The sequence below is a fragment of the Anser anser genome, assembly GCF_964211835.1.
Source record: "Anser anser genome assembly, chromosome: 5".
In the NCBI taxonomy this organism is placed as follows: Eukaryota; Metazoa; Chordata; class Aves; order Anseriformes; family Anatidae; genus Anser; species Anser anser.
In genome coordinates this window covers 26,111,999-26,139,687 of record NC_139725.1, presented here as the reverse complement: position 1 = coordinate 26,139,687, position 27,689 = coordinate 26,111,999, and the positions used below count along the sequence as shown (strand labels likewise).

General features: G+C 45.5%; 1 protein-coding gene and 1 long non-coding RNA gene across 12 annotated transcripts in view; both read left to right on the top strand.

The window, feature by feature from the left end:
- Positions 1 to 574, top strand: part of MEIS2 (Meis homeobox 2) — a 172,654-nt gene extending 172,080 nt beyond the window's left edge. For all 8 annotated transcript variants that reach the window (XM_083838768.1, XM_083838760.1, XM_083838762.1 and 5 more), the window contains one exon: positions 1 to 574. This exon is cut by the window's left edge and continues 879 nt beyond it. The gene's annotated coding sequence lies outside the window, so the exon portion shown is untranslated.
- Positions 575 to 7,239: 6,665 nt separating this feature from the next.
- Positions 7,240 to 27,689, top strand: part of LOC310900584 — a 36,316-nt gene continuing 15,866 nt past the window's right edge. Inside the window, exons 1-4 of one of the 4 annotated variants that reach the window (XR_014585243.1) lie at positions 7,240 to 9,114; positions 10,992 to 11,131; positions 12,281 to 17,668; positions 18,950 to 24,611. This is a non-coding gene — a long non-coding RNA (uncharacterized lncRNA). The other 3 variants (XR_014585242.1, XR_014585244.1, XR_014585245.1) reach the window with 3 other exon arrangements.

Genomic DNA, 27,689 nt, shown 5'->3' with positions numbered 1-27,689 from the left:
TTCATTAAGTCTCTCCCCATTCCTCCCCAGTTTGTTTTTTTTTTTTTTTTTGGACTCTTCTTCAAAGAGCTTGCAGGTGAAGATTTAAAAGACAGAACAGACAGAGCAGGAGCTTCTTCCAGTAGTTCTGAGCCTTGGCTTTGGACAAAACATAACTAAAAGTTGGGCAGCTTTCCTCAATGAAAGAAGTTACTAACGGTCTTTGCACCAAACCTAGAACTTTATCATGAACTCAAAGCTTGGGAAAAAAAAGCAAGAGAATACTGTAACAAACTTCGTACAGAGTTCGGTCTATTAATTGTTTCATGTTAGATATTCTATGTGTTTACCTCAATTGAAAAAAAAAAAAGAATGTTTTTGCTAGTATCAGATCTGCTGTGGAATTGGTATTGTATGTCCATGAATTCTTCCTTTCTCAGCACGTGTTCCTCACTAGAAGAAAATGCTGTTACCTTTAAGCTTTGTCAAAATTTACATTAAAATACTTGTATGAGGACTGTGACGTTATGTTTTAAAAAAAAAAAAAGGTGTTAAGTCACAAAATGCGGTAATAAATATTTCATTTTTGATTTTTTGTTAGGCTTTTGTGTTTTTAATCGTGCTTAGTCAAGATTGAAGTTATTGGAAGAGCTGTCTCAAATATATTTCTTCATGAGCATTGAAGAGAAAGGTTGGAAAAATCAGAGACAAGCCTGTCATCGGCATTAATAGAATAATTGGGTGAAAGAACATCTGAGATGATATATTTCTGCTGATTATCGATATTATTTTCATACCAGACTAAACAAAACTCAAACTATTCTCTCACCAGCTTGTATTTCAGAGAGCTGTGTCTAATATCTGTACTATCTGCTTATAACATAGAAGCTCTGTGTGAGTTGTGAAGGCCCATGTACGAGACCAGTAAGCCATGTGTGTTAAGTGTACGTGTATGTGTCTATGTATGTGTATGTGCATGTGCATGCACAGCCACTGCCGTCCTTAACTCCAGCTACTTAGCTCGGCGCTGAAGAATGGCTGTAACCCAGGCGTAGGTTCGGAAGTTTCGGGAAGAGAAAAGCAGCTTTGACGAGAGTTTTACCTGTGTGAGGATTGCACAATGTAGCTTTTGAGATGGTTTTATTGCTTTTCTTTTCTTCATTTGTTTTCATAAAAAAAAAAAAAGAAAAAAGAAAGAAAAAAAAAGGAAAAAAAGAGAGACCCTCAGCTAATGAGGGAAAATGTTAATTCGACATTTTAAATATAAATAGCTGGTGCAGAATCCTGGACGAGGGTTGGTTTTACTTTAACGAAAGCCTGTGGCATTTGGAAGAAAGTGAAGGAGAGTTTGAGCTGGGGGGGGGGGGAACCGTCGCTGCTAGAAAGGCAGCCGGCTTTGGCTGCGCTCGGTGGCACTGCTCAGTCAGCAGGAGCAGGATGGGGCCCAAGGAGCAGGGAAAGGCTCTGCCTTTATTTCGGGCGGAGGGGAGTGGGAAAGGGGTTGGAATTAACTTTCTAGGAAGCCAGTGTTACTGCTTTAACCATTCGTAGATTCGTGACCCTTCTCCGCCGTCCTCCTCCTCGTTCCAAATGGCTGGCGTGTTATTAAAAACTTGGGCTGACAACTTTTGCCGCCGGAATGCCGCGAGAGGTTCAGCCTCGGAGTTAATGTTTAATTTCTGAGCTGAGTAAATGGACCCACGCTGCTGGCAACAGAAGGGAGGATGCCAGTGGAATGGGTGTGAGGATTTATTTAGCAGTCGGGTCCTGCTTTGTGGGCGTCTTTTTAGGGCACCCGTATGAAATGTAAAGGATGGTTATTCCACACCAGGCTTGGATGCTCTCTGTCCCGGTTAAAATCACATCGACCCCTAAGTCCTGAACGAAGAGCACGCCCTGGGTCCCAATTTTCACATTCTGGTCACTGTGGATGCGGGAAATAAGAAGGCAAGGTTTGTTGTGTCAGCACGTTAAGAGGGAGGCTGTGTTTTTAATCAGGACTTTATTTTCTTGCAGATCTTTTCTTTACAGTTTTAGGAGAAAAGCCAGACAACGTCCTCGCCCAGGTAGAAGGACAGGGAACGATTTTTCCGTAGTAGGTTGTTGGGTTTATGTTGAACTAAATATTGATGTTGCTGTGTTGTCCTTTATTTTCTTTCTCGTTTCCTTCCCCTTTTGGGCTGTGCTCGCCGTGAGACGTTCTGCTGCGATCCAAGGTACAATAACGCGCAGAGATTTCTCCATCTGAGATTTACTGTTTAGCACGGAAGGTTCCGATTTTGGTATTTTTAAGAACTGCTCAGCTGTCAAAAGCAGCCAAAACGGGAATAATGTTTTGACAGCGGTATAGTGTTAAAGAAAATACTCTAGTCTGAATAAAAATTGCTTATGCTGTGGGAAACGAAGGGTAGCAGAAGAAACACCTTTTGTTTACACACACACGTTTATAATCCCAAACTCCGTTTTCCCTGAGCGGGTCTGGGCCGGGGGGTTGCAGTCACCGCAAACGAGGGGTTTTTCTTCCAGATTTTGCTGCTGTTAAGGCGAAGAGAGGAGGGAAGCGCACCTCCGCCCGCGCGGCCGCCCCCAGCCCTGCCCGCCGCGGCGAGCGGCCGCAGCGGGGCCGAAGAGGCGATGCCGGGGGAGCCAAGCGCTGCCCCCCCCTTTCCCTCCCGGCGGCAGAGCGAGCGAGCAAACTGCCCCCGACCAGGTTTGCGAAGGCCGGGACCGGGGAGGGGGCCGGGCACGGGATGCGGCGGGGGCACCCAGCAGCCGGGGCGCGCCGGCCCCCGCTCGCCGTGCGGCGCTGCCCCTCGGACCCGCAGCCCCCCGGGGCACGGAGGGGTTTGGGGGGCCGGCGCGGGGCCGGCCCGCACCCGCTGCTCCTGCGGGGGGGGGGGTGGGCGGGAACCCCCCCGCCGCCGCGGCTGCTTCCCCGTGGAGGGAGCGGGGGGCTCCGGCGGGCCGGGGGAGGCCGCCTGGGGAGCGGGGCCGGCTGCCGAGGCTCGGGCCGGCACTTTGTGCTCCTGGTCCTTGTCCCTGTTGCTGGGGGGAGCGGGGGGCGAGCCCCCACGGCGCCGAACGAGGGCTATCGGCTGGCAGGCGGGCGAAGCCCAGCGCCTGTGAGCCGAGGAGGACCGTGCGAGATTCGAGGCTGGCGGGGGAAAGGTTCGAAGGCGGATTTTAATATTAATAGTTTTGGTGGCGAGAAAGAGAGACAGAAGGGAGGTCGCTGCTCTGGGCAGAGTCCCCGCGACAGTGATGATGGATGACCCCGCACAGCTAAACAACTCCTCCCCTTCATCCCCACACGGTGTCAGAGCTACTTTACTTGCAGCTTTAGGAATAAAATAAATAAACACCCTCGGCCCCTTCCTCGCATCGATTTATGGATCATTATGAATCAATTACTGCTCTCAATATTTTAGAATTTGCTTATATAAAAAGGGGGTCTGCGGCCGGAAAAAATGCATTAATCTTTACCTTAGCAGGAAACACAGAACCTTCCTGTACAGTCCTGTGACTAAAAAAAATCGCTACAAATAATTCGGATTTAACCATTTTCCAAGAGCCGCGTTTCTGGGGAGGTGACGGGCGCTGCAGCTGCGCATCTCTACGAGCGACTTTCGAACTGGCACGTAGGGAGCGAGCCGTGCAGCCACACGGTGCGTGCGGCTCCGTTATTTAACCCTCCTAGAAAAGGAAAAAAAAAAAAAAAAGAAAAGAAAGAAAAAGAAAAGGGGAAGCGAGCCCCACGGCACACGCACAGCCCCTGCTCGATGTGGTGCCTCGGGGGCGAGAGAGGGGCCGGGGTTCGGCGCCTGCGGGGCAGGGGCGCAGAGCGAGCCCTGCTCGGTGGCTCCGTGCTATGGGAAGGGGGCTTCGGCAGGGACAGAAAGTGTGTGAAGTTGGGTTTCTCTCGCTTTTTCTGTATTCTCCCATTTGCAGCCGTGTTTGAGGATCTCAAGGTGTTTCTATGGCTACCTTGTGTATGTGGGAGGGTCATATGTGGGGGTGCCCAAGAGAAAAGGCAGCTCTTGGGTGATCATTTATCAATGTCACCCACATAATGATTCTCTCTGCAGCCTTCTATTGATGAGGATAATTACATTAGCTCAGAGTGACTGATCAATGAAAAACCACCAAACAAAAACTTCTTTACTCTCCTATAATACCAAAAACCGATACAGAAATAAGATAGAAAGCGAGGGTGGGATTTCCCTTTCCCTTTAGCAATGATTTTTTTTTTTTTAACGGACAAGGGAAAGTAAGGAAAATTCATCCGATCAGTTACCTTTTAGAAAGAGGCTACCATTCTCTGAAAAACGTTCCCCTAAATCGCTTGGCATCATTCTTCGCCTGGTAAAGGCAAATACTTATTTAGAATACGAACTGCGGCTTCTTCCTAGCTCCCCAAGCCTCTGCTTTTCCGCTTGTGGTTAGTTCCTGGGGAGGGGGCAGGGGGGAGCACGATATTCTGGGGCTGCGAAGAGGGAGAGGGGAAGGCAAATAACTTTTCTTTCACCGTCGCAACTGTCTATTTGTCAGGTTTTCTTTGTTTTTATCACTTCATAAAGTAGGTCTATTAAAGACGGAATGTTTTTCTCTCCCCAAGATGCTGCTATATCGGTGAAAGTTTGCAATTAAATTACGGTTGCGTTCTTTCCAGAGTTAAAAATCAATGTTTTCTCAATTAAAGGGGATTTTAATGCTTTTACTTGGCAGTTGTTAAGGACGCCGTAAATTTTATTATAATGCCTCCGAGCTGCGAAGCCCGGCGAGCGGACAGGTTGATATTCACGTTGGGTTTGGGGGAAAGAAGAGCTTGTCGCTGGTTTTGTTTCTCTCGAAAGGGCCTTCTTCAGAAAACTCGGCTCATTCCGACCAGCCGCAAGGCAGAGCGATGCCGAGGGGGCGGGGGCAGCCGGCCTGTGCTCCCCCCGGCACTGCGAGCTGCTGAGCGGCCCCCCCGGCTCCGGGGGCTCGGTCCGCCCGCGGGGCTTTGCCCGGGGCGCCGGGGCGGTTGCCGGGCCGCTTTTAGCGAGGGGTCGCAGTTTAGGGACGCGTGTTTTGAAAGGGTCCCCGTGCCCGCTCCCCCCACACGGGGCTTTCGGTGGGGCCGAGCCCCCGATGCTCGGCCGCTGCGCGCGGGCTGCAAGGAGCCGCCTGCGCGGGCACTGCGCGGGCACTGCGCGGCTCTGCCTGCGAGCACGCGGCGCGCTAATGAAGGCATGTGTCTGGGCTGGCGAAGACCTTTACGTGTCTGGGAGCACCTACTTACAGAGGGGACTACAAGTTAACAGTTGGAAGTAAATGGGAGCTGGAATCAGGCTGGCAGAGGCATTTTTTTTTTCCTTTTTTTTTTTTTTTTTTTTCCTTGGCCAGAACATTTTGTCTTTACAGGCTCCTGCCAGGTAAAACACACCAGGGGGCTGATTCCGAACCCACTTACAGGGGGTTAACTCCTCGAGCCGCAGGAGAGTTCGTTCCCGGGCCGTGGGACCAGAAATAGGCCCCTATCGCCTGGTTTTGTCTGAAGCGCGTTTAAAATTCCTTAAATTAGCTCCATGAAGAAACAGTGCAAACTCCTTTGATTAAAGCGACTGTCAGATTCTTCGAGATTAGGAGAGAGAAAGCGCAGAGTAGGATGTATTTATTATTTATGCCACAGTCCTCAGCGCCCAGTTGGAAGGGGGGAATTACAGAGGGTGTTTGAAGGGGGGGGGGGGGGGGGGGGGGCAGAAACAGAGGGCGAGCCAGGGAGATGCAACAACGCTGGCTGGCGGGCGGGCCGAGCCCCTTCGCTCCTTCCCCTCCCGGAGCCCCCTAGCAGCTGGGGGCTCCCCAGCCCGCTGCTCCTGCCGGCGGCCCCCGGGCAACGCCAGCTCCGGGCTTTTCCCTTCCCTTCCGTCCCGTCCCGTCCCGTCCCGTCCCGTCCCGTCCCGTCCCTCTCGGAGCCCGCTCCCACGGGGCCGCGGAGCGCGCACCGCAGCCGCTGCGGGTGCGGGGTGCGGGATGCGGGGTGCGGGGCCCCAGCTTGGTGCGGAGCCGGGTCCCCAGCGCGGCCCCGCGTCCAGGTGGCTGAGCCTCGGGTGGCCGGGTGCTCGCCCTCACCGTGGGGCAGGGGCGAGCGGCAAAAAAAAACCTGAATGGGAGCCGCGCGGCAGCGTCGGGGGAAACTAACGATGTGCTTCAGCTCTTGCCATTACAGGGAAGGAGAGGGGGGGAACCCCCTTCTGATTAATAACTAGCAGGGTAATGTTGAGGGCTTTTTCTGCCCGATTGCCTTTTTGAATTAGAGCCGATTTCTTCACACTTCAATAGGGCCTGTCTCTTTTAAAATGACTGACAGATTTGTTTCTCCTTTTTTCTCTCCCTGAGACTTAATGATGTAAATTTTCTAATTAGTTAAATCGCGTTGCTTAAAGGCCTTAATATTTACCGGGCAAGGACCGATAGCCGCGCTCGGATCCCTGGAAAGAACCGGAGCGGCTTTTCGGGAGGGAGGGGGCAGCCAGGAGGGAGGGGAGGGCTGGGGGAACACAACGCAAAACGAGAGCTAAAGTTCAGCCCGGAGCTTCTTCCCTCCTCCCCCACGCCCCCGAACCCGCTTTTATTTTTCAATCAGCTAAGATTTAATTAGGAGCCCCCAGGCCGGACGATCTGATATTTTCTCATTAGTTTCCCATCAGTAATCTCGAGTGTTAGATTGGCTTAAAGGTTGTCAACATTTGACCAATTTTATTTAAGGCAAAGAAAATCACGCATTATAGCTCCGGGACCTGAGATCTGAAAATAAATCCTGCCCGGATCAGCGGAACTAACAGGCGAAAAAAATGTTGACAATTCCTCGCCGTATTTAATAAGTTGCATAATGCACGGTACACACAGAAAGGCGGCGGTGGATGGGGAGGGGAGGGGGGCCCTCTCCGCGCAGCCACGTCCGGGCCCCCGCCATGCGCGCACCTTGCGCGGCACCCGCCCGGGGTTGCGGGCGCGGGGAGCGCGGCGGAGGGAGGGGGCGCGGCGGTTGGGGGGGGGGGGGTCAAGGAGCGGGGGGCGCCGCGGAGCGCGGCTGCGGGCGCGGCCCTGCGCCCCCGCGGGAGCGCGGGCGCGGCGGGCACGCGGCGCGGGCTCCCAGGCGCAACGTCGGAGCGCCCCCTGCCGGCCGCAGCGCGCAGCCTCCGGCCGCGCCGGCCGCTCGGTTACGCGCCGAGGGGGGGGGGGTGGGGGGAGGAGGAGAAGCGAGGCCGTGCACGGCGCCGGGAGCGCGCATCGCCCGCCTGGCGAGGGAGCGCGCTCCCGGCCCCTTGCCCTTCGCTCCGCGGCCGGCCTCGCGGGGCTGGGGGGAAACTGTTTGCCAAGTGTCTTTATTTTATTTTATTTTATTTTATTTTATTTTATTTTATTTTATTTTATTTTATTTTATTTTATTTTATTTTATTTTATTTTATCTATTTTATCTATTTTATCTATTTTATTTTATTTATTATTTCAATTTATTTTATTTCATTTTACTTTATTTCATTTTATCTCAGTCCATTTTAAAGAGCACCGACAGGGAAAAGAGCGGGCGCTGATAACGGGGGTCAAGGCGCTTTCGCAGCCCCCGCCGTTTGCCTCCCGCCTCGCCCCGCAGCGTCTTCCCCCGGACAGGGTCCCAGCAGGGTCCCGGGCAGGGTCCCGGGCATCCCCAGCCGCATCCCCAGCCCCAGCCGTGCCCGGGGTCCCTGCCCTGGCTGCCCGGCACCCGCCCGGCCCCGCTGCGCACCGGGCACGCATGGGGCCGGCAACCGGGGAGGGGGAGCGAAAACGGCAATAAAGCAGGGCAAAACGAGTGTCACATGGTGCCGGTAATTTATAGGTAAGCAAGCCTACGGTTCTGTGTTTATGGAAAACACGGCAGAAGGGTGAAACCAACCGATCTGCCGCGGGGTTGCATCCCAGACGTGTCCCCGCAGTGAGAAGCGCCTGCCCCGCACCTTCCTCGCCCCGGGAGCGCGCACCCGCAGCCCCTCAGCGCGGCACCGGCCGCCCCCCGGCAGGCTCCGCCGCCGCTCCCGCTGCCGGCCGGGGAGCTCCGGGAACAGGAGGGGGACGCGGATGCAGGGGGGACCCCGGCCCGGCGCCCCCCGGACCCCCCTTGGTCCCCGGCGAGGAGGACGCGGTCCGGCGGGGGTGGCGGGGAGGGTAACAAAAGCACAACTCCGCTCGGAAGCCACAAAAATATTTAAAAAAAAAAATCATAAGTCGGCCGCGTTTAAAGAGGCACCCGAGCCTCTTTGCGCGCTGAGGTGCTCCAGTTAAATATTTATAGTTGGCGTGATTATTTTGCCCATCGGAAAAATAAAAACAAAAGCAGAACACCGCCGCTCAAACCTGAGCCGAGTTGCGTTGGGTCAGGGCTGTGCCTAGACAGAGCCCGGCCGAAACAAAGCTTTGCGGATCTGGCTTGCTGGATCGAGACAGTAGTTGCTCAAATTTATTTTCTTTTAAAAATGTGCGCGCGAGGAATGGGGGAGGGTGGAGGGGAATATTTATCAGAATAGCAGAAGACACCTTTCTTGAAACAAAGGCGAGGGGAATCATCTCGATTGCAAATCCATCAGGCAGAGACCAAATAACAATATTTATAGGAAGGCATTCAGAAATACGGTGTGCTTAAATAACAACAACAAATGCTTACTACAGTTGCTACAGCGCAGCTTAATAAAAAATTAGCCTTACTGACAGTCTTGTCAACATCTTAAGTAAATTATCATAGCGATGGTCTTTGGAGAAGAGAACCCACACTCCTTACTAAAACACCTCCTATCATTAATCTTAAACCACTTGAAGATTATGATGGAAAGAATGGGATCAGTAACCATTATCATCTCAAATTGCTGTTAAAAACTCCGCTGTTTATTTTTGCAACCAAAGCAAATGTAACTGGGAAATGCAGAAAAGGGAAGAAAGGAAAACACAAGAAAGGCAGAACAATTCAGGCGAATCCTGTTGCAACCTCGATGATAAACACATGGAAAAAGCTGTTACTGCTCTGTGGATTGCTGGAATTTGGGTAGACATTAGAAAAATAAACAAAGCGATGGCTCCGCACCAGCTCTGTAAAAGCACCGGTACATTCAAGGAAAGGTAACTTCTTAAAATTAATTGCATTTTCCTGAATATTCGCTATTTGCCTTTATCTACATCGATCGTTTGATAAAGATCAAAACTATTAAAAACGTACTTACACCTTTCACTGTTCATATCGGAAAATAAATTCATTTTTAGCCTTTTTTTGCTGATATTTTGGTATGCATTGCCTGACTTTTTTTCCTCCATAATGGTCAGAATAAAGCCTATAGCATCATTCTAATGGGGATCCGACACACTTGAAACCTTTGCTCAAAGCGAAGTCTGTTCAGAAGCGGTCTGTTACTTCTGTTGTAGCCTCTACTCTTATCACATCACCCCTCTTTGAAATGATTTTTTTACAGCTGAAAAATAATTTGTTGTTGTTGTTGTTAAACTAATTCCAGGATTTGGTGGCAGAGAAGGGAGAAGCTGCTGATTTAGGGACACTGGACCTGAAACGTTACCAACGGCTTTTTACACCTTCGATGAATCCGCAAATCGATGCGAGCTGGGCACCCGCGGCTGAACCCAATCAGACGCAGTTTTTTGAAGTTATTCCCTCCAAACGCAAAAGTTTACACGAAGCCTTTAAGCGGCGCGACGCACCCCGGCCGGCCCTCCCCTCCCCACCCCTTCCCCCGAGAGGGAGAAGGGGCGGCTTTAGGACAGGGGGACGTGACCTAAAATCCCCCGACCCCGTATTTTCGCCCAGCGGAGCCGCGTCTCCCCGCTGCTCCGGCCGCCATCCGTTTCAACCGCGGGTCGCTGGCGCCGGGGGCGAGCGGGCGGCTCTCCCCCCGGCCCCGGGGGCGCGCTCCCGCGGGGGGCGGCACTGCGCGGGCACTGCGCGGGGCGCGCAGGTAGGCGCCGCCGGGGCCGCGCTGCCCGCTCCCCCGCCGTGGCCCCGCAGTGACCCCAGCCCGGGGCTGCGGGGAGGTGAGAGGTGACGCCGCGAGCCAGCGCAGCCCTGGCCCTTTTAAAGCCACAGCTAATCAGTCCTCCGCTAAATTAAAACCTGGGAAGCCGAGGGGAAGCAATTTCGTTGTGAAGAATTACGGGGCGCGCACCGGCACGCAGGGGGCACGGCAAGGAGGGCTGCGCACAGCTCGGGGGCCGGGGGGGCTGCGAAACGCCCGGCACACCGTGGGGATCCGGTGGATCTCCGTGGACGTGGGATCGCACGCACACACCCCAGTAAAAGCCCGGTTTTCCGCCGGAAAACTTCAGCCCCCTAAAGCGTGCGGCGGGCTGGGGAGCGCAGGACTCCCTGCGCCGGGTGGTTTAATTGCCTCCCTCGCCAAGGGCTCGGCGTTTCATTAGGGCACGTGAAGAAATTAAAGTGGAAAACAAAAGTGATAAATTTTCCTGTCAGTTCATTTGTCTTCAGTTGCGAGTTGTTCTTTAAGCTCCGTGAGAAATAAGGAGCCAGCCCCCCAGAGGTGCGGGGACGAGCGTGCCCGTGTGTGCGCCGCGCGTGTGCGCGCCCCCGAGGGAAAAACGCGGGGGACCTGGGCGCGGGGTGGCCCACGAACTGCGCAAAAGGGTGATGGTTCATTTTTTCCTCCCTAATTAGGAAATATCCCTCGATTGGTTTGGCACCCATTACTTTTTAATAACTCCGCAGAATCAGGAGAGGAAGAACAAATGTCTGCTGCGGGTAACCCGCGGTAGCGCAGTTGTTTTGCTAGGTTCGAGAGCAGCTGCATGCGCAACACGGCAATGGTCGTGAAGGAGATGCACAGGGAAAAACAGAAAATAAAGACTGCTGGAGGAATAATGATATTTGGCAATGTATTTACGTCAATGGGTCGTAGCAAGGAGCATCGAGCTTTGCTAACGCTGCTCGGGTACATCCAGGCTCCAAGGAAACTTTGCGTTTTCCTGCATTCCAGGCAGCAAAACACGGGGCTGAGGAGGCTGCGAGTCACTTTCCCGGCTGCAATTAACTTAGGTGTGGCGATCGCAGATCCGAGGGAGAAGGACGAGGCTGATTTCGCCCGTCCCCACTTCCCTGGCGCAGCCCCCAGCGCAGGTAAGCCGCTGCTCCAACTCTTTGTAACCGAACAAAAGGGGGAGCAGGCGCCTGACGTCAGGGAGCAGCATCCCCACGGGGGTGCGGCCGGCAGCCAGGCTGATCCCCCCCCCCCCGACCCCAAACCCACCCCCCGGGGCTGGGGCGGAGGGTTGGGGTTAGGGTTAGGGTTAGGCTGGGTTAGGGGGCGGCGCCCGCAGAGGCTGTCCTGCAGCATTGCAGGACCGCGGGCTGGGGGCGGCGCTGGGCGGGGGGGGCTCGGCAATCCCCGGCACCAAACTTGTGCAGACCCCAAAACAGCCACCAAAGTAAGTTCAGCGGGCGGCAGAGGCGCTGGGCTCGCTTTTACCGTCAGCGGTACCCGGCGGTGCCGTCGCGGTGCTGTGCGACCCTGCAGCCGGGCGGGGGGGGGGGGGGGAGGAGGAGGAGGAAGGGCACGGGGGCGGTCAGCGGGGGGCCCTCTCCGGCGGGGCGCAGCGGCCGGGGGGCGATCGCCAAACCCGCCCCGGGCGAGCTGTCAGCGCCGCCGGCCCCTCCTCGCCCCCGCTCCCCTCCTCGCCAGCGTCAGCACGGAGCCTTTGGGGCGGTTTCAGCTAAAACAAACAAACCCGCCAAGATTCACCGGCGAGAGACGCGCCGTCGGCCCGCAGCTTTAGGCAGAGGCTCCTCCGGGGGGGCCGAGGGGGCCGCAGCCCCTCAGCGGCCCGGTACCGCCCGGTTCGGCTCCCCCGTGGGCGCCCACGCGGGACAGGGGCCCGGTGTTGTGGGGGAGCCCTCCCCGGGGGGGCTGCGGCGGAGTAGTGCCGGCCCCTTGCCTGTGGGCCTGGGGGAGGGAGACGTTGTTGTCAGTGCCGATTGTTAACCCAAATAATGATAATAATAATAATAAAAAAAAATCGTTACAGCTGGGCGCTGGCTGAATATGGCAATTACTATTATTGCCAATCACGATTAGAAATAATTATCCTGAAAGCGCGAAGGGCTCAGCTGCCAAGGTGTTTTGAATAATCGCTCCAAAATGAACAGCGAGATGTTGGGTTCACGCACAGGGACGACTGCAAACTTTCAGTTGTAGGAGACTCTAATGGAGATCCTACCCCCAGCAGGCTCTGGTTTACTCACCAGGCTTCACCTTGTCATCTCTTGCAGGTCCACCGCAGTTCTGATCCCACAGCACCCTGCATGGGGCTCTCCTGCAGCACCCATCCTGCTCTCCTCCACTGAGACCCCTGACCTCGTCAGGTGGCCGAGCACCTTCTCAAGGCACTGTGCTCGGGTCCCTCCATCTTAAACAGAAACGCAGCAAGCAGGTTACCTCCTAATGTGGTAAGCGGAGTGAAGCCCCACTTGCTCTGGATGCGTTCTCCAACTCTGCACAGGCCTCTCCTTTCAGGTATTTGAAGTGATGTGCAACTAGAAGGAGGTCACAGGTGACTGACAAGTTCAACCTACTTTGCTCAATTATCCAAGTTTCATTTCCAAATTGTGTTCAATTTGATCTTCCTGCCTCTCTCCAAATTATCTTAGAGGGGAAAAAAATCAAATGAAAGCAGACAATTTAAGCCAAATCCTGTATACCATTATTTATATGCAAAATCATTTTTGTGATATATACTCCTATTAATGGTTATGGGATGCCGGATCCTTCCAAGTGGATTTACAAACCTAGCTGTCAAATTATTTCAAAGGCAAGCCTATTAGGGACAAAAATAATTATGAACTTTCAGAAGCTTTGGAAAAAATAACTTTCTGAATGTTGTCTCTTTAAATTTTACTTAAGTTTTGTTTTTAATTTAAGCCTGGAGGCACAGTAGAGAGAGATGCAGAGTCTAATAAGGAGTTTGGAAAATAATGTGCTGTAATCCAGTGCCGAGCTATTTCTCCATAAAATATAGATAAGGAATCAATTCATAAGCACAAATATCTACTATGACTGAGTTTTAACATAATGTTTCACATGAGCATTCTTACATGCATTATTAAGGAGATAACAAAAGTGCTTCAAATCAAGCCCCATACAGTCACATCTGGAAATGCTCTTTTCTGTCTAATTTTCTTTTTTTTTTTTTTCTCTGAAAAAATGTTAGAAGAAAAACTAGTCTGTCCCCTTGTATATTAACTGTTACCATCAGCTTTTAATCAGCAACATGTATAGTTAGATTTACAGAATCCATTCCATGTTGCCTCTTTTAGCGAACAGTAAAATGAAGATAGTATCTTTATTCATTTATAGAACCTGATGTTAAAACTAAAACCACACACAAATCGCATATACATTACTTTATGCATATAGACAGGCATGCAGATACATAGACACAACACACATATACGTGGAAACAAGTCGTGACCATGAGTTGGAAAACATAATAAAAAGTATCTGTGCATTTCACCAGATCCTAAGTCAGACGTCATCAGATAAGAAGTGGTCTAGGGAAAATTAGTTTAAGATCAGACACAGCTAATTTCTGAAGATACTGGAGCTTCAGCAAGCTTGGCTGTACAATATGTAATTGCTGTCGGTTTTAAAGGAAGCTCCTTAGGCTTTTGAGTTAAATAAAGCATTGCTTAAGTCATGAAGGGTTAATAAACTTGCCACGAGTTGCAAGCAGTTGAAACGGTTGTTGGGTTTTGTTGTTTGTTTTGTTTGCTTGTTAATGTAGAATGTAATGGAATTATGTTCTGAGGACAAAGATAAAAGACATCTCTAAGATCTGTTTTGTGTTTATTTATTTATTTTTTAATTTTGTGTTTATCCTTAGAATGGAAAGGCAAACAAAGTATTTTCCAGAAGGAAACACTAAGGACTTTTTAGGAAAAAATGAAGCCAAACCACCATCGGTGTTGTTTTTTAAATACTCTGGAGTTTTCTGAATGACTCTGATGTACTCACATCCGTATCACAACTATTTTCTTCCTACTGTTGTAAGTGGATATTCAAGCTAAATTGGTGCTTTATGTATACCCTGTCTCAATTTGTAATACTCTATTCTCTGTAAGGAGATAATTTGAAAAAAAAATACAAAAAAGAAGAAGTGATACCACTGACAACAATTTACTTAAATTCACAAACCTTGAAATTGATGCATCTCCTATCAATCATAGTCAGAAGCCACAGTAAAACACATCCAACATTTGTATATCAAAAGTAGGACTAAAAAAAACACCGTTTTGTTCAATTTAAATGTCCTTCAACATGTTGTCATTTTATACGCTGGTATTACTGGGTGATTCTTACTACGGGTTAGCTTTCTTCTGTCTAACATATGCATGACGGTAACCTTGCGAAATTAAAGTGCATGCCATTATACTGCACAGATGTTTGTTCTCACTCAGTTACTGACAATGAAATACTTATTAAATAATAATAAGGAGATATTGACTTCTCTATTCTGTCAATATGAAGATCTGTTGATCTGTGAGGTTAATATTGATGAGGCAGAGTGAGGTAAATGTTTCATCAGGAAAGCAAGTAAGTCCCAATTCCTGCATAAAAAAGCCAAACTTCGTACATACGTAGAAATTAATCCTTTTTGCATTTATTGGGTAGATGAACACCAGTTCAACCTGTCAGCTAATGCTGAAGTAAAGCCTTGACACTACGTTCAGGAAACGTATTCCAAAATATGTCTATCATAAGTATTTAAAACTAAGCTCAAATGATGCCAGGCACTTAGGGTCTTTAGTCATGCTGCATGCTCTGTTATGAATGGCACGTTTGCTCTAAGTATTACTGGATGGCTCCACATACACCATCAATATTTTTCATGTTAAGGGGATTTCTGTTTGAGCCGGCAAAATGCAATTTTATTTTTTTTAATGGGATGAGCTCTGTCAAAATATTATTTTTATTTGTTGTCTCATCAAAACATCTGTGAAAGTTCCCTCTCTTTACCCTCTGCCACAGAAGACAATAGTGTACATGCTTTGAACAACACAAAGAGCCATTTAACTTGATGGGTCTGGCAGAAGCAGCTACTTTTTTGTTCATTGTTATCTTTAGATTTTCCTTCTTTCTTTTTAAGGGAAGCTCAGAGCTGCTTTTTTTAGAAGACTCTTCCATCAGTCAGGTAGGTCTCGTACTTTGACAGCATTATTTAGAGGTATTATTTTTAATGTATAACACTTACACATGTAACAATCTGCGTAACTTGCTTCCGGCTTCTGTATAGAAATGAAAAAGACATGACCCTAACATGCAAGACAATAAGTCAATACAGTTTGGGGTAAAAGTGCCAAAAGATTCAATTGTCAATTTTCCACTTTTTGTTATTAATTAAAGTCTTGATGCTGAGATTCGATTTGCAGGTGCAAAGGACACGTGCGAAGCAGCTCTCCCTGTAGTGTGACTGCTTGCAAAGCAAGAGCTCAGTCACTCCGATCCTTCTGTATGGCAATGACCTGAAAATCCAAGTATCACTTCAGATGCTCCTGTGAGCTATCTCAGTCTGGTTTACAGGGTGGAGGAGCCTTTTTCACAGCATCCTCCCTCTTGCCTGTCTGTAGCACAAATGTGTCTCACCAGGGAAAGCAAGGGTAGCACGCAGTGCTTTCTCTGCATTAGCAGGACATCTTGTTGCTGGGACAGTGCAGGGAAAATTACTGCTGTTTGTGCTGCTCCTGCTCTGGAGGTGCTAGGAGTGCTTCTTCCAGAGATCACTTAGGGGGTCTAATACTTTTGTCTGAGAAAGGTAATAAAAACATGGATTCTTTTTTTGCCCTAATGCTTTCTTGTCCTTCTCATGCCCTTCTCCCCTCTGCATGTTCAGCAGAACGTTGTTGCTGGTTTTTGTTTGTTTGTTTGTTTTGTGCCTAAGGCCACAATACTGTTATCAGGCTCCCGTCTCTGCAAATTCCTGTGTTCGCCCAAAGCTCTGTTAAAACCAGAGGTTTTAAAAACCAAGTGTGTTTTTGTTTTGCCATGCTGACTTCTTCTGATTTTTCAATATTTTCGCCCTTCTGTATCTCAAGAAACTTTCTCCTACAATCATCTAAAGTATTTCCCAATTTCTGCTTAACAGCAGTCAGTTGGCAGAGTGTCTGTGGGCCGTTTTTGGTTCATGGGTAACTCGTGTTCTACCATTTGGCTGGCTGCTCTTAAACATTTTCCTTCTAATGCACATCAGCTAATCCTTGTAATAATCACAAGAAAACTTTTAACTCACACTGAGATTTTCATAAAGTTCTCTAACATTTTCAAAATGCATTTTGCCAGTTTGGCGGCACACATTCTGTCAACCTCAAGACTTTGGGGCAAGGCTTCATGTGTACAGATATAACAACTAGTTAGACCAGGGACTTGTGTTCCAAATCATCTTTGTGTGTATTTATCTGAATGTATTTATGTGAAACAACATTAGATTCTCAAATCTTGTGCATGCAAAAGGAGCCAGCAAATATATTGAACGCTTTTGCTAGTAATTATACTTGAGAAATATGATCATATGCCTCCACTTTGGTGCACATCCTTGCAAGTACAAGGTATGTTCTCTGTGAAGTTCACCTTAAGATACCAAGCTCATTTTTCAATGCGGTTTCAAGGCTGGAGTCCTTACCTGTGTTTCCTGTATGGCAATAAACATATTGATGGAACAATTGTTCTGCTAGTGGATTAAGCTGAATAAGAGAAAAAAAATCAGTAATAACTAGGGGGCTCCCATGTCTGGTTGTACACTGCACAAAATAGATTGCAAGTGAAAGAAAAGGCAGAAAACTGTGTAAACTGAGTACAGATAATTCCCATGCTGTGAAAACCCTTCTACCTTAAGAACACTAGCAATGAAAAGGTTACAAGAACAGGGGTAATAAAAATATCAAGAGAAACAAAATAGAAATAGGTTTCTTTGCAAGTAGAGAAGCCACTTTCTAATATGGTGGCCTTATACACAAGTACATTTGTCTTCCAGACCCTCTGCTGTTGATTAGAATTCTGATGCCACTGGAGGGGTTACAATTTTGTTGAGTTTCTGGATCTCAATTGCGCTGTCAAGGGGTCATTCTTTCTGGTAATAAGGTAGCTAGTGGCCCCTGGGAGAGAAGGAAAACAATTGACTCTTGAAAGCAGAAACATATACTGAAGTCTAGAGTAGATTTCTGGCAGTGGACCAGGTCTTTTCTCATAGCATTTGTCATTGTAGCAATGAAAAAATTGTGGGAGTTCTACAGGCGGCCAAAAAAGGAAAACAGAGCACAACAACAACAACAAAAAGAACTAGATGTAATTTCTTTTGGAATTATATTTAAGAGCAGGTTGTTTTTTGTTTGTCACACTGTTGGTTCACTTGTTAGAGATGTGGATCCCATTAGATAGAAATATGTTGCTTATTTTAAAGCAAATGATTATCAAATGACTACACTTCAAAACATTTTTTTGCTTTAATTTGAAGTGAAGTCATTTGAGTTTGAAACATATGCCTTTGCTAAATGCAGAATATTTTGTTGCCAAAAACAGACAACTTCATTTTGAGTCCACTGCTTGTGAGCATTGTTGATCCTGGACGTCACTGACAATATGAGTCTTGGCAATAAGTCTTTACAGAGGTCAGTAGTAAAGTTTCTCTTATTACCACTACGCATTTAATTTCTTTCTTTCTTTTTTTTTCCTTTTTTTTTTTTTTCCTTTTTTAAAATTCTTATTCCATCAGGTCAAAAATGGTCTCACTGCGGAATCATACTCGTCTAGAGCAAATGCTATATTGCATTTGATTGACTTTGGAAGTGTTATTCCACTTTGTACAAGAGGATAAAGCTCACTTCTGAAAAAAATAATTTCCACATCTTTCTAAAAACTGGTGTAATTATTTCACAGGCTATATTACCAGGCTTTTATTTTTTATTTTTTATTTTTATTTTTTATTTTTTTGGGTTGTTGTTGTAGTATAATCATATGTAAAGCATTCATGCATGCGTGTGTATGCATACCACCACACAAACACATCACTGGCACTATATGTAATTTGACATATGATTTATATTATACTTGCAAGATTTTAAAGTGGATTTCAAATTTATTATGCGTTCTAGCACTGCAGCAGATATACATGGATTCATCCCATCCTTTAACTGAAGTACCCAATATGGGATTGTAGCAGTTTGAGACTTGCTCTGTTGTCAATGGAGAAAGGCAGGCAGACCCAGAAACACACTTCTCTGAAGGTACTTGCCTTTCTTCACTGACTATAGAGCAAGCCTAGAGCAAATACACTCCTAATTTAGAATAAATGACTGATGCAGACTACAAGAAATCTTGGCAGGAATGTGCAGACAAATCGCTGTACCTGCTGCCATCACCTATAGGTTCTGGGCTGAAAAAAAAAGATCTTTCAGTTTAGGATCTAAAATGGCTCATATAGATAATTGCGTGTGAACTTTTACACAGAAGAAAACCAAAAGAAACATTGGCTCAATCTTTTTAATTTTAGCTGTTGAGAAGTTGGACATCCAGTCCATAATAGCTGTCCCATTTTACACCAAAGTCTACTCATTTAACTCATTTGTCTTAGAATTAGATGAAATATGCTGAGGAGGAGGATCCTGAGACAAGAGTGAGAGGTAAAATGATGGGTGGGGGCATATTCATGACAGAACAAATTTAGATACCTAAATTAGGAGAGGTGACCTTTGGATTAGGATTTTAGGTGCCTGGGATAACTTTTAGAGAGCTAAAGCAAAGTGAGATGAAATCAAATTTTTGCTAATTGATTTGTGCAAAAACATGCACAAGGAGGAGGAGAGAAGGAGGCATTTGCAGACTTAGGGCAAAAAAAATAGTTCTACTGTTTCCTGGTAAAATCCTGACAACCCCCTGCCTTGTTGCGTTAGGTAAAATGGGAAGAACAAAGAACATCTTGAAGAAGCCCTAATCTCACACCACATACAGTATTGTGCAACAGGCTGCGGAAGGAAGAAAGAAAGGTGCTACTCCTTATGTAGTGTTAGGAAGGCTGGCTATAAAAATGACTTTTCCTCATGCCTATATGTGGGCACAGGGAAATCGGAAATTGGAAATAGATGTTTTCACTTAAAATCCCAACTCTCTCTCCCTCTGTAACACACACACGAACACAAAATAGCTGTAGTTTTGCATATACATTTCAATGTCCAAGAGCATGTCAGTTTTATCTTGTTTATCTCTTGCTCCAGACAGCTCATGGAAACTCATTTTCATACAACTACGTAGTCTCGTGTTTTATTCAACCATAAAAGCAAATTCATAAAAAGCTCCAGTGTGATTAAAATAACTAACCTTCATTTGCTCTGAAGGTCTTTCCTCTGTTAGTTTTTTTAGTGAACACTAATTGCAATGATGTTATACTTCTTGTAAGGGTGAACTTTGGTCCCAGGTAGATTCTAACTGGACTTTGTACACATTTACAATTTCATTTATAATTCAGGATCCTACAGTGCACCATTTGTTTAAAGAATATGACTGTTGTTTTCAGACCTTTTAATTTAGAGCATCTGTTGTTGAAGGAGCTGAAAGTTTGTTTACTCATTAATGAAAAATTCCCTACAGGTAATATTCAAAACAATATCCTGCTGTCTAGAATAACACAGTAACAGAAAACAAATATCTAGTACTGAAGTTAGCCCTAAGACAAACTAACTGGTGACGTGTTCTACTGAGAGCTGAAGCACCGTAAGATTGTCAAGAGGAATTAGTTCTTAAGCAAGGTATTTATAGGAACATAAGACTGGAAGGCACCACCAGGGTCACAGAATCATTGTAATAGAAGAGAATTTGTTAAAAGACATTCCCATATGATCCTATGAAAATCCCCCCCCAGCTTCTCTGAAACTCCCTGCTGGTCTGACCATGGGGTGAAATTCCATTTTGACTGTAAAGCTGGCACTCAGCATTTTCTGACTGTATGATCACAAGGTACTGGCCAGACACTGAAGCAATTTAATACCTGTAGGTGCATCGGTTCCCCGGACCTAGATTCTAGTTCTAGTTGTTGACTGACTGAGCAAAGAACAATTAATAGTCATTCCCCCTCTCTGAAAATCAAGAAATGTATCAGAAGAAATAAAAATCCTCCCTGGCTATTGCAGCTAATTAATAAATGTCTTCTAATAGGATAAATAAAGTATAAATACAGCAGAAACACACATTCAATGGACATAGTTTAAGAACTGAGAACAAGAGCTGCTCTGCTGTCCTTAACTCTTAAAACGAGGCTTTCAAGACTTTTAAGCAGCTGGTGACCAGATAATTCAGATATTTGCAGGCAGAATTGCACACAGAAGTGAAGAGGAATCTACTGCAAAGGCCTGAGCAACTGCAGCCTGTGGTGATTCATCCTACCCACAAGGCAAGCAGCTGTTTTCATCAGAATCTGCAGCTTTTGGGTGGACTCACTGGCCTGGTATCCTTTCTCCTGCAATGCTATTAAAGTGAGTGGAATTACATACGGGATGAACTTGGCTCTTTAGGTGTGGGAGAAACCATTTCCAGTACTGACATATGGATATTAGCACTTCTTTATGCAGGGCTTACAGACAGGCTTTAGGAATGTTTACAAGGTGGGAAGGACAATGAAAGAACATGTAAAATCATTTCACCCTGATTCATCTTTGGAAGGGACTTTGCACATGGATCTCTCTCTTTCCAGCTGGCTGCTTCTGCCAGAACCCGTTCTTCCAATTCTGAACCTCATATCCCTCCCACAGCAAGGAATTTGGGCTCTGTCCAGTGGAGGACTGGGAAGAACATATACATTTCCTCCACACTCCCACATGCTCCTAGTCTTGGGGACTAAGGATAACACTGCTGAAAAGTGCATGTGAACTGAGAAAAAAAGTTCTCAGGAGCTGGTACGAAACAGGACGCCAGAAAATCCTTCACATGTGGGCTTTGCTCCAGTTCTAGGAACAAAAGCTTTTTTTTTTTTTATTATTATTATTTTCTTTTTTTTTTTTTCTGGCAATCAAAGGATGGCAAACGTATCCCACTTGCAGAAAGATTTTAAGGAAGTCAAGCCAGTCTCTCATCAGCCACTGTGCCCATACCCAACAAGATAATACATCTCGTTGAGTCCATTTAAACTGAAACAATGAACTGAGTCAAGCACCGTATTTTTACACCTAGGGGGACCAACTGTCTTTCAAGGCTGCAGAATTTTAAAAGCCATAGCAGAGTTCCACAGCAAGTTGAACCAACAACTTTCTTTCACAGATGCAACAGTGCACACAAGCTATTTATCGGACAGTGGCCACCAGAGGAGCTGGCTGGAACATAAAACTACTCCCAGAATACACCTCGTTTAACACGTTTGCTTCTTTTGCCATGGGTTCACTGCATTCCAGAAGGCTGGGATTGTGGTGAAGAGGTTTTATTCAAACTTATTTTACACTTCCACTCATTATAAATGTGGGATGTTTGCCATTTCTGTGGTGTGATATCATTCATATAGAAAAATAGGGTGTGGGAAGGTCTCAACTGTTAGTGATACAAAGGTACAGGGTCGCTCCTCAATTAGAAGTTTTACTTTGACATAGATGTGCAAACCATTACGCTTAACCTCACAGCAGAATTTGGCCAGACATTCTCAGAAATTTGTCACAATTAGTCTTAGTGTGTGAGGCACAGAAAACATCTGGATATATGGGAACAATTTCAGAACATTATTCTCTTCTGGCATTCATATTTTTCTGCTGCTGATTGAGTTAATGATTTTCTGCTAATGCATCTTCAGATACCAATGCTGATATACAAGTTCAGGACAGATGGGCTAACTGCTTGGTTTGAATCTTGAAAATGAAGTATCAAGATTGAAAACAACATGAAAGTGCTTAATTATTGTATGCCTAAATATATCACTGAAAACAGGTAAGGAGGTGATCTTTCTGAAGCAGCAGTGGGGAGCTTGTGATCTGAGTGATCACCTGTGAGTTACGGCTCACAGGTTTTATGTCTAGTTTTGCAACTGACACCTGAATAAACTTGGCTACATTATTAGCCTCTTTTTACACAAATCATCCTTTAAATGACACTAATCTCTACAGTCTTTACGTGGTTCCTTCCTGAAACTTAATTCATTAATGTTCATGAAATACAATGAGACACTCAGACAAAATGTATGAGGTATGTGAAGACTATATACAGGCTGCTGTACCATAGCGATTCTGCAGGGACCTTTTAAAAAAGAAACAAACTCCTGTATTTCACATACTATTTTGGTTCCTGAAACACTCCCAAGGCCAACTGAGGTAAGAGCAAACCTCAGGTTTATTTACATTTATACACAGGCACCTACAGATAGATACGTGCACAGGAAGTAACAGTCATAAGTACGATCGTGCTAACCTTCCCCATTAAGAGAGGAAGATGAAAAGGGACAGAACGGTGCTTGGCAATGCAGGAATGCTTACTCATGACTTTTATTTCCTTCCAGAACAGTTCATCAGTGCAAACACTTTACCCTTGCACTTCAAGCAAGGTCACTGAGACGCTTGGTGATGTGCTGAGCAAGACCAACTCAAGCTATCATCAGTTGAGGCAGCTTCACTTTATGTGTAAAGTATGTAAAAAATGTATGTAAGTTACAGCTTTAGGGAGTGATAGCAGACTACAGAAATAACTGAAAAATGCTTAGTTGCCTTTAAACAGGTAGAACATGGAGCATATTCGTATAACTCTTTTTTATTTTCTTTCTCCCTCCTTCCTACATTCCCTGCACTTTCCCACTACTGTCCTGATGTAGGACTTTTCCTGAAAGCAGAATGTTTTTGAAGATACTAAAAATTTGGAAAAGAAAATTCATTAATCTAATTTTTATTAAGACTAAACAAAGCTTTGTGATGCATATGGTGTAAGTAGCAGCAAAAATGTCATATTCGCTTTACATTAAATCTTCTCAAGCAACAGAAGTAGAAAACCAGAAGAGAAACACATCTTGCAGATGGTAGCAACGGCACCCCAGTATTCCCCCTGAATGCATTTATACATTTTCATAACCCCTTGTTCTGTCTTAATAGTCTCAAGTTCTACAGCTCCTTTCTCAGAAATACTTTATATTCACTTTCAAGCAGCGTGTAGGCACTGTGGATTTTTTTTCAGCTTAATATGAAGAACCTACATGGAATCTCTTCTTTTCTATTGTTGCTTTTTTTACCTCCAGATGTTCAATTACCTATGAGAGTACTCAAGGAAACATAGGTATGTTGTATGCCAGTACTGAATCAGTTTAATTGAAAAAATAATACGTGATGTGTACAGTAAGGGAATTTTAAATGAACTCCCTAGCATATTCATGGTTAAATACAACGGTTTCGCTTTCTAATAGGATATAACACAGTGTTACTAAATGATTCCTACTAAAAAAACAATGAACTTAATACTCATATCAGAGCATTGCAGGGAGCCAGGCACACATCACAGATTATACTGGAGAGGACAGCAGGCTGCACTGTCACCCACCAAAGCCCCATCTCCAGTCATTTTGTTCTTTCAGTGATGGTGAAGTTCTTACGCCTGTGGAAACGTGCCACTAGCAAGAACAACCTGATCTTAGGCAGTGACTTGTCATGCCTGATTGATGCTTAGGACTAGCAGGAGTTACATGGCAGTAAAATCTCTTCTGTGCTAAGCACACATATGCATATATAGGCATAGTGGAAGCTTATCTCCAAGCTCCTGGAACTACTGCCACTGCCTTTGTTGTTCTGCTTACATAGCACAGAGCTGCGCTGATAAAGACCCAGATAGGACAGATGTAAAATTGACACATGAAGTACTGTTTTCTCTAATAATCTGGATCGAAATGTTAATTTTTCCTCCACATTTATCAATCTTCTAGCACATATTGGCAATAGGCTCCCTCATCCTTCTAAATGGTCGTAAATAGATGTCAGGTTCACTGCATACCAGTCTTTGTGCGCTGGTGTTATTGAAAGCAGGGCTGCCATCAGCTGGTTTTGAACCCCTAAAATATCAGCCTGGAGAGGTGTCTGCTGTAGTTAAGTAAGTTCCTAAACTGCAAAAAGCTTGAGAGGTTGTAGGAGAAGGAGCATTATCAGATGTTTGTCCTGTTTTTATGCTTTTCCCCAAACATACCCTACTAATCCCTCAAAGAGAGTTTGGGGCAGATAGTTCTTATCTCTAGCTAAAGAAGGTTTTTTGTATAGACTTCTTTTATTCATAATTACTGAATCAGCCTTTAACCCTGATTCTATAAATAGCCAACCCTAGGCACCATCCCCCAAGTAATAACAGGGCAGGGAACTAAACAATTAACAGTTTTAACAGTTTAACAATTAACAGTTTTTAATTAACAATTAACTGTTTGCAGCTCAGCACATGGTTGATCTCCAAGCAGGCCTTGGTTCTTATAAGAAGACCTTGTAGGAGGAAGGCTCCTTTTTCCCTGCAGCCCTAGTAAGCAGCCTGGAAACATATCAGGCAATTGGTTTTAAAGGTCAAGAGGAAATCCCACATGGGCTTCCTGCTGCTCGGTGGCTTCCAGCTGGCTTTTGCTCTAAGGTAAGTACAGCATGCAGGGACTCAAGTGGCCAGCACTGGCCCTGTATTCTGGGATTTAGTGGGAGTATGTGTGTGCTTTGGTACGAGTCCCATGATCTACTCTTGCCTCTACAAAGGCATCTGGAAGTGGTGTTTCCTGGCTGGGACTTGGGTAAGCTTGTTGGGTGAGCTACACTAGTGAGAAACTAGAGTTGTTTTCTGGGCTAGCCTGAAGGTGCTCTCTTACCTGCTGCAAATGGTTCACGTTTCTTCTGGAAATCAAGATGTGAACTGCATGAAGCTGTGCTTGGAGCAAAAGTGAGGATCTATCTGTGTGGGACAAACCAAAAGGCTGCTCCATTTCTTGCTGAACTTAAAAGATACAACTTAACACATACATACAGTCTTATTTATGTTATTAAAATACTGCATCTAGCAACATTTCTGGTTTAGCTAATAGAATATCAGGTTCAATTACTATTAATCCTTAACATTTGCTATGCTTTTCCTGCAATACAATAATATTATTAAACTAATAATAGTAACATTATTTAATTACTAGAATATGGATTTAGCATTTGGAGAAACTGTAAAAGCATTTTTTCTTTCTTTCTCTTTTCCAAAGAGTGTTGAAATATTGGAGAGGTGGAGCTGAAATATAAACAATAACAGGAACTGCCTTATTTACTTCAGGAGTGTGGTGTGGGTTGTATATAGTGCTTTTGAAAGTACTGATATTCATACTTATGGAATTAATTCATAAATGTAGTATTGTATATATTTCTAATACTTAGAGTTACATGGAAGATACCTGCCCTTCCATTTTGAAAGTAGAAAGGAAATAAAATGGAAAAAATAATATTGCTGATACTGGGGACAGTGGAAAGTCTTCTAGTAACTCAAGTGAGCTTTGGAATGGACTTAGTATTCTGGCAGAAGATGAAGTATTTTCTCACTTCCAATTCTGGCAGACTCCTTTTTCTGTGGCTTTCAGTAATGCCAGTACTTAAATTAAAAATTATTCTTTGAGTCCTAGTGAAAGCAAGCTTGTTGGTTTTGGCTACCAGCATCTGTAATACGGTCTCTCTTCTCTCATTAACACGGACTTGTCATTCTTCACGTTAAATCCTACATGGTGTTCTTATTTCTTTGTGTACACTTTGATGCTGCAGTCTGTTTTCATCGAATGCTTTTGGAACAGGAGTTTTGCAATAGATAAGTTTACAGTCCAAAATGGTATTCAAATGTTCTGTTATGTTACATGCATTTAACTTTCAGTTTCCAGTTGAATCCAAGTAAAACCTCTACACATTTCTTTGGCAAAACCATCCTGCAATTCCTAAGTAGCGTCTGGATGTGATTTGCACCTCTAATACAGCCTGATGCCACCTAGCTTATTCAGGTCACCCAGAAACAGCAAAACTGTTTTCTTCTCAAGTCCTACTGTTTGCTTGACTTCTTCCCCCCCCCCCCCCTTTTTTCTTTACCCATTCCTTTCTCCCACATTGTGCAAAATAACCTTTTCTGGGTGATTTTCTTTAAAAGATGACTGATCATCCACACAGGCAGTTGTCCAGATGGCCTGAGCATGCAAGTTTATTAGTTCACGTGGGTGGAAAACTTGGTTTGGATTCTACAGTGTGGAAGAATATTTCCGTACCATTGAACTGTTTCTTTTAAATAGACACAAATTTGAGATTCAAATTTTTCCTTGCTTTTTCTTCTAGTTTTCATTAGCTTACAGAAACCTGGCTTTATTTTCAGTGGTATCTCTTTCACCGATCATTCTTTGATTTTTCATTGAGAGATGCCTATCCAACTGCATCAAGTCTTCAAGAGAGAATTTTTGCTTATTCTTACAAGATCTGAAGCTTTTTTTTCTTATGTGAACTTTCATACCATGAGAGTCCTACCTGGATGTTATGTGCTTTTATTTGGTTTGGGTGATGTTAATCTTGGACTGCTCTTGCCTTTATTGGCATTTCTGTAACCTTGAGGTTTCAACAGCATTTGACTACTGTGTGTCTGCCATGTTCACGTACTTGTCACAAAGCAACAGAACAAGCTTATCATCCCCAAAGACAGTTACTGTAAGCAGGAACTTGTTTTGCTTCACTGCTTTTCTGTTAGAGCACTCAGATAATGCTTAAAAATTTTCAAGGTACATCCTGAGCATTTCTGGAAACTTGGCCCATTTACTATTTCAAGGTAGGCAACCCAAGCATGAAGTACATCCCTTTTGTGTTACTATTGAAATTTTGGCCGCTGGCTTTAAATTGCACCTGTGCTTTGCTTTTAGGGCTGCACTAAATTTAGGCCAGTGCAAAAGATTCTGGAAAGTCTCTGACAGTAACTTAATGGGAAGTTTGAATGCTTGTATCCAGAAATTAGACTGCTCAGTTGAGCTTCTCAGATAGATAGTTAGATTGCTTCAGGCAGCCAAGTTTGAAAAGCTTGCCCTACTTCTCTGCTTTTGGAAACACTAGCCTAAAAATGACCTTTATAAGATAGCTGAAAGTGTCACTACTTCTTATCTGTATACTGTTCAATATGCAAACTGGTGTTGGGGTCGGTCGCTGTAAGGTTTTAATAGAAATATCTGGTGAAAATGATACAGTGATGTGAATGCGATGGAAGCTGTCTTATGTAGCGATTGGGTGCCATCCTTGATTCCCACTGCTGGTGAGAATTGTGTTCCAGGGAGCAAATAGAAGAGTACAGTCCTGGTTGCCGCTTTCCCCAGCTACAGGTGGGGAAACACCTGCAGCAGCCTTTCATCCTCTCATCCGCATTTACTCAGATACTTGAGGGGCTCAGGATGAAAATCTACTCTGCAGGTTGTTAGTGAGACCTGGCTCTCCTTTAGTTAGTGACATAAAAGTCACTCTCCAACCACTTGCTTTGCCTCACTGGAGTCCTGAGTATCATTCACGCTTCTGCAGAGCTGGTACAGGCACCTGCTCTTAAGGCTGTGATTACACATTAGTAAGTAATAAAACACTAAAACTATATGTCTGTATGGGGAGCTGCTACACAGGAAGGAAAGCTGTGCATAGTTGTGAACACTTCTACGGGACAGCAAATAGGATTAATGACCAG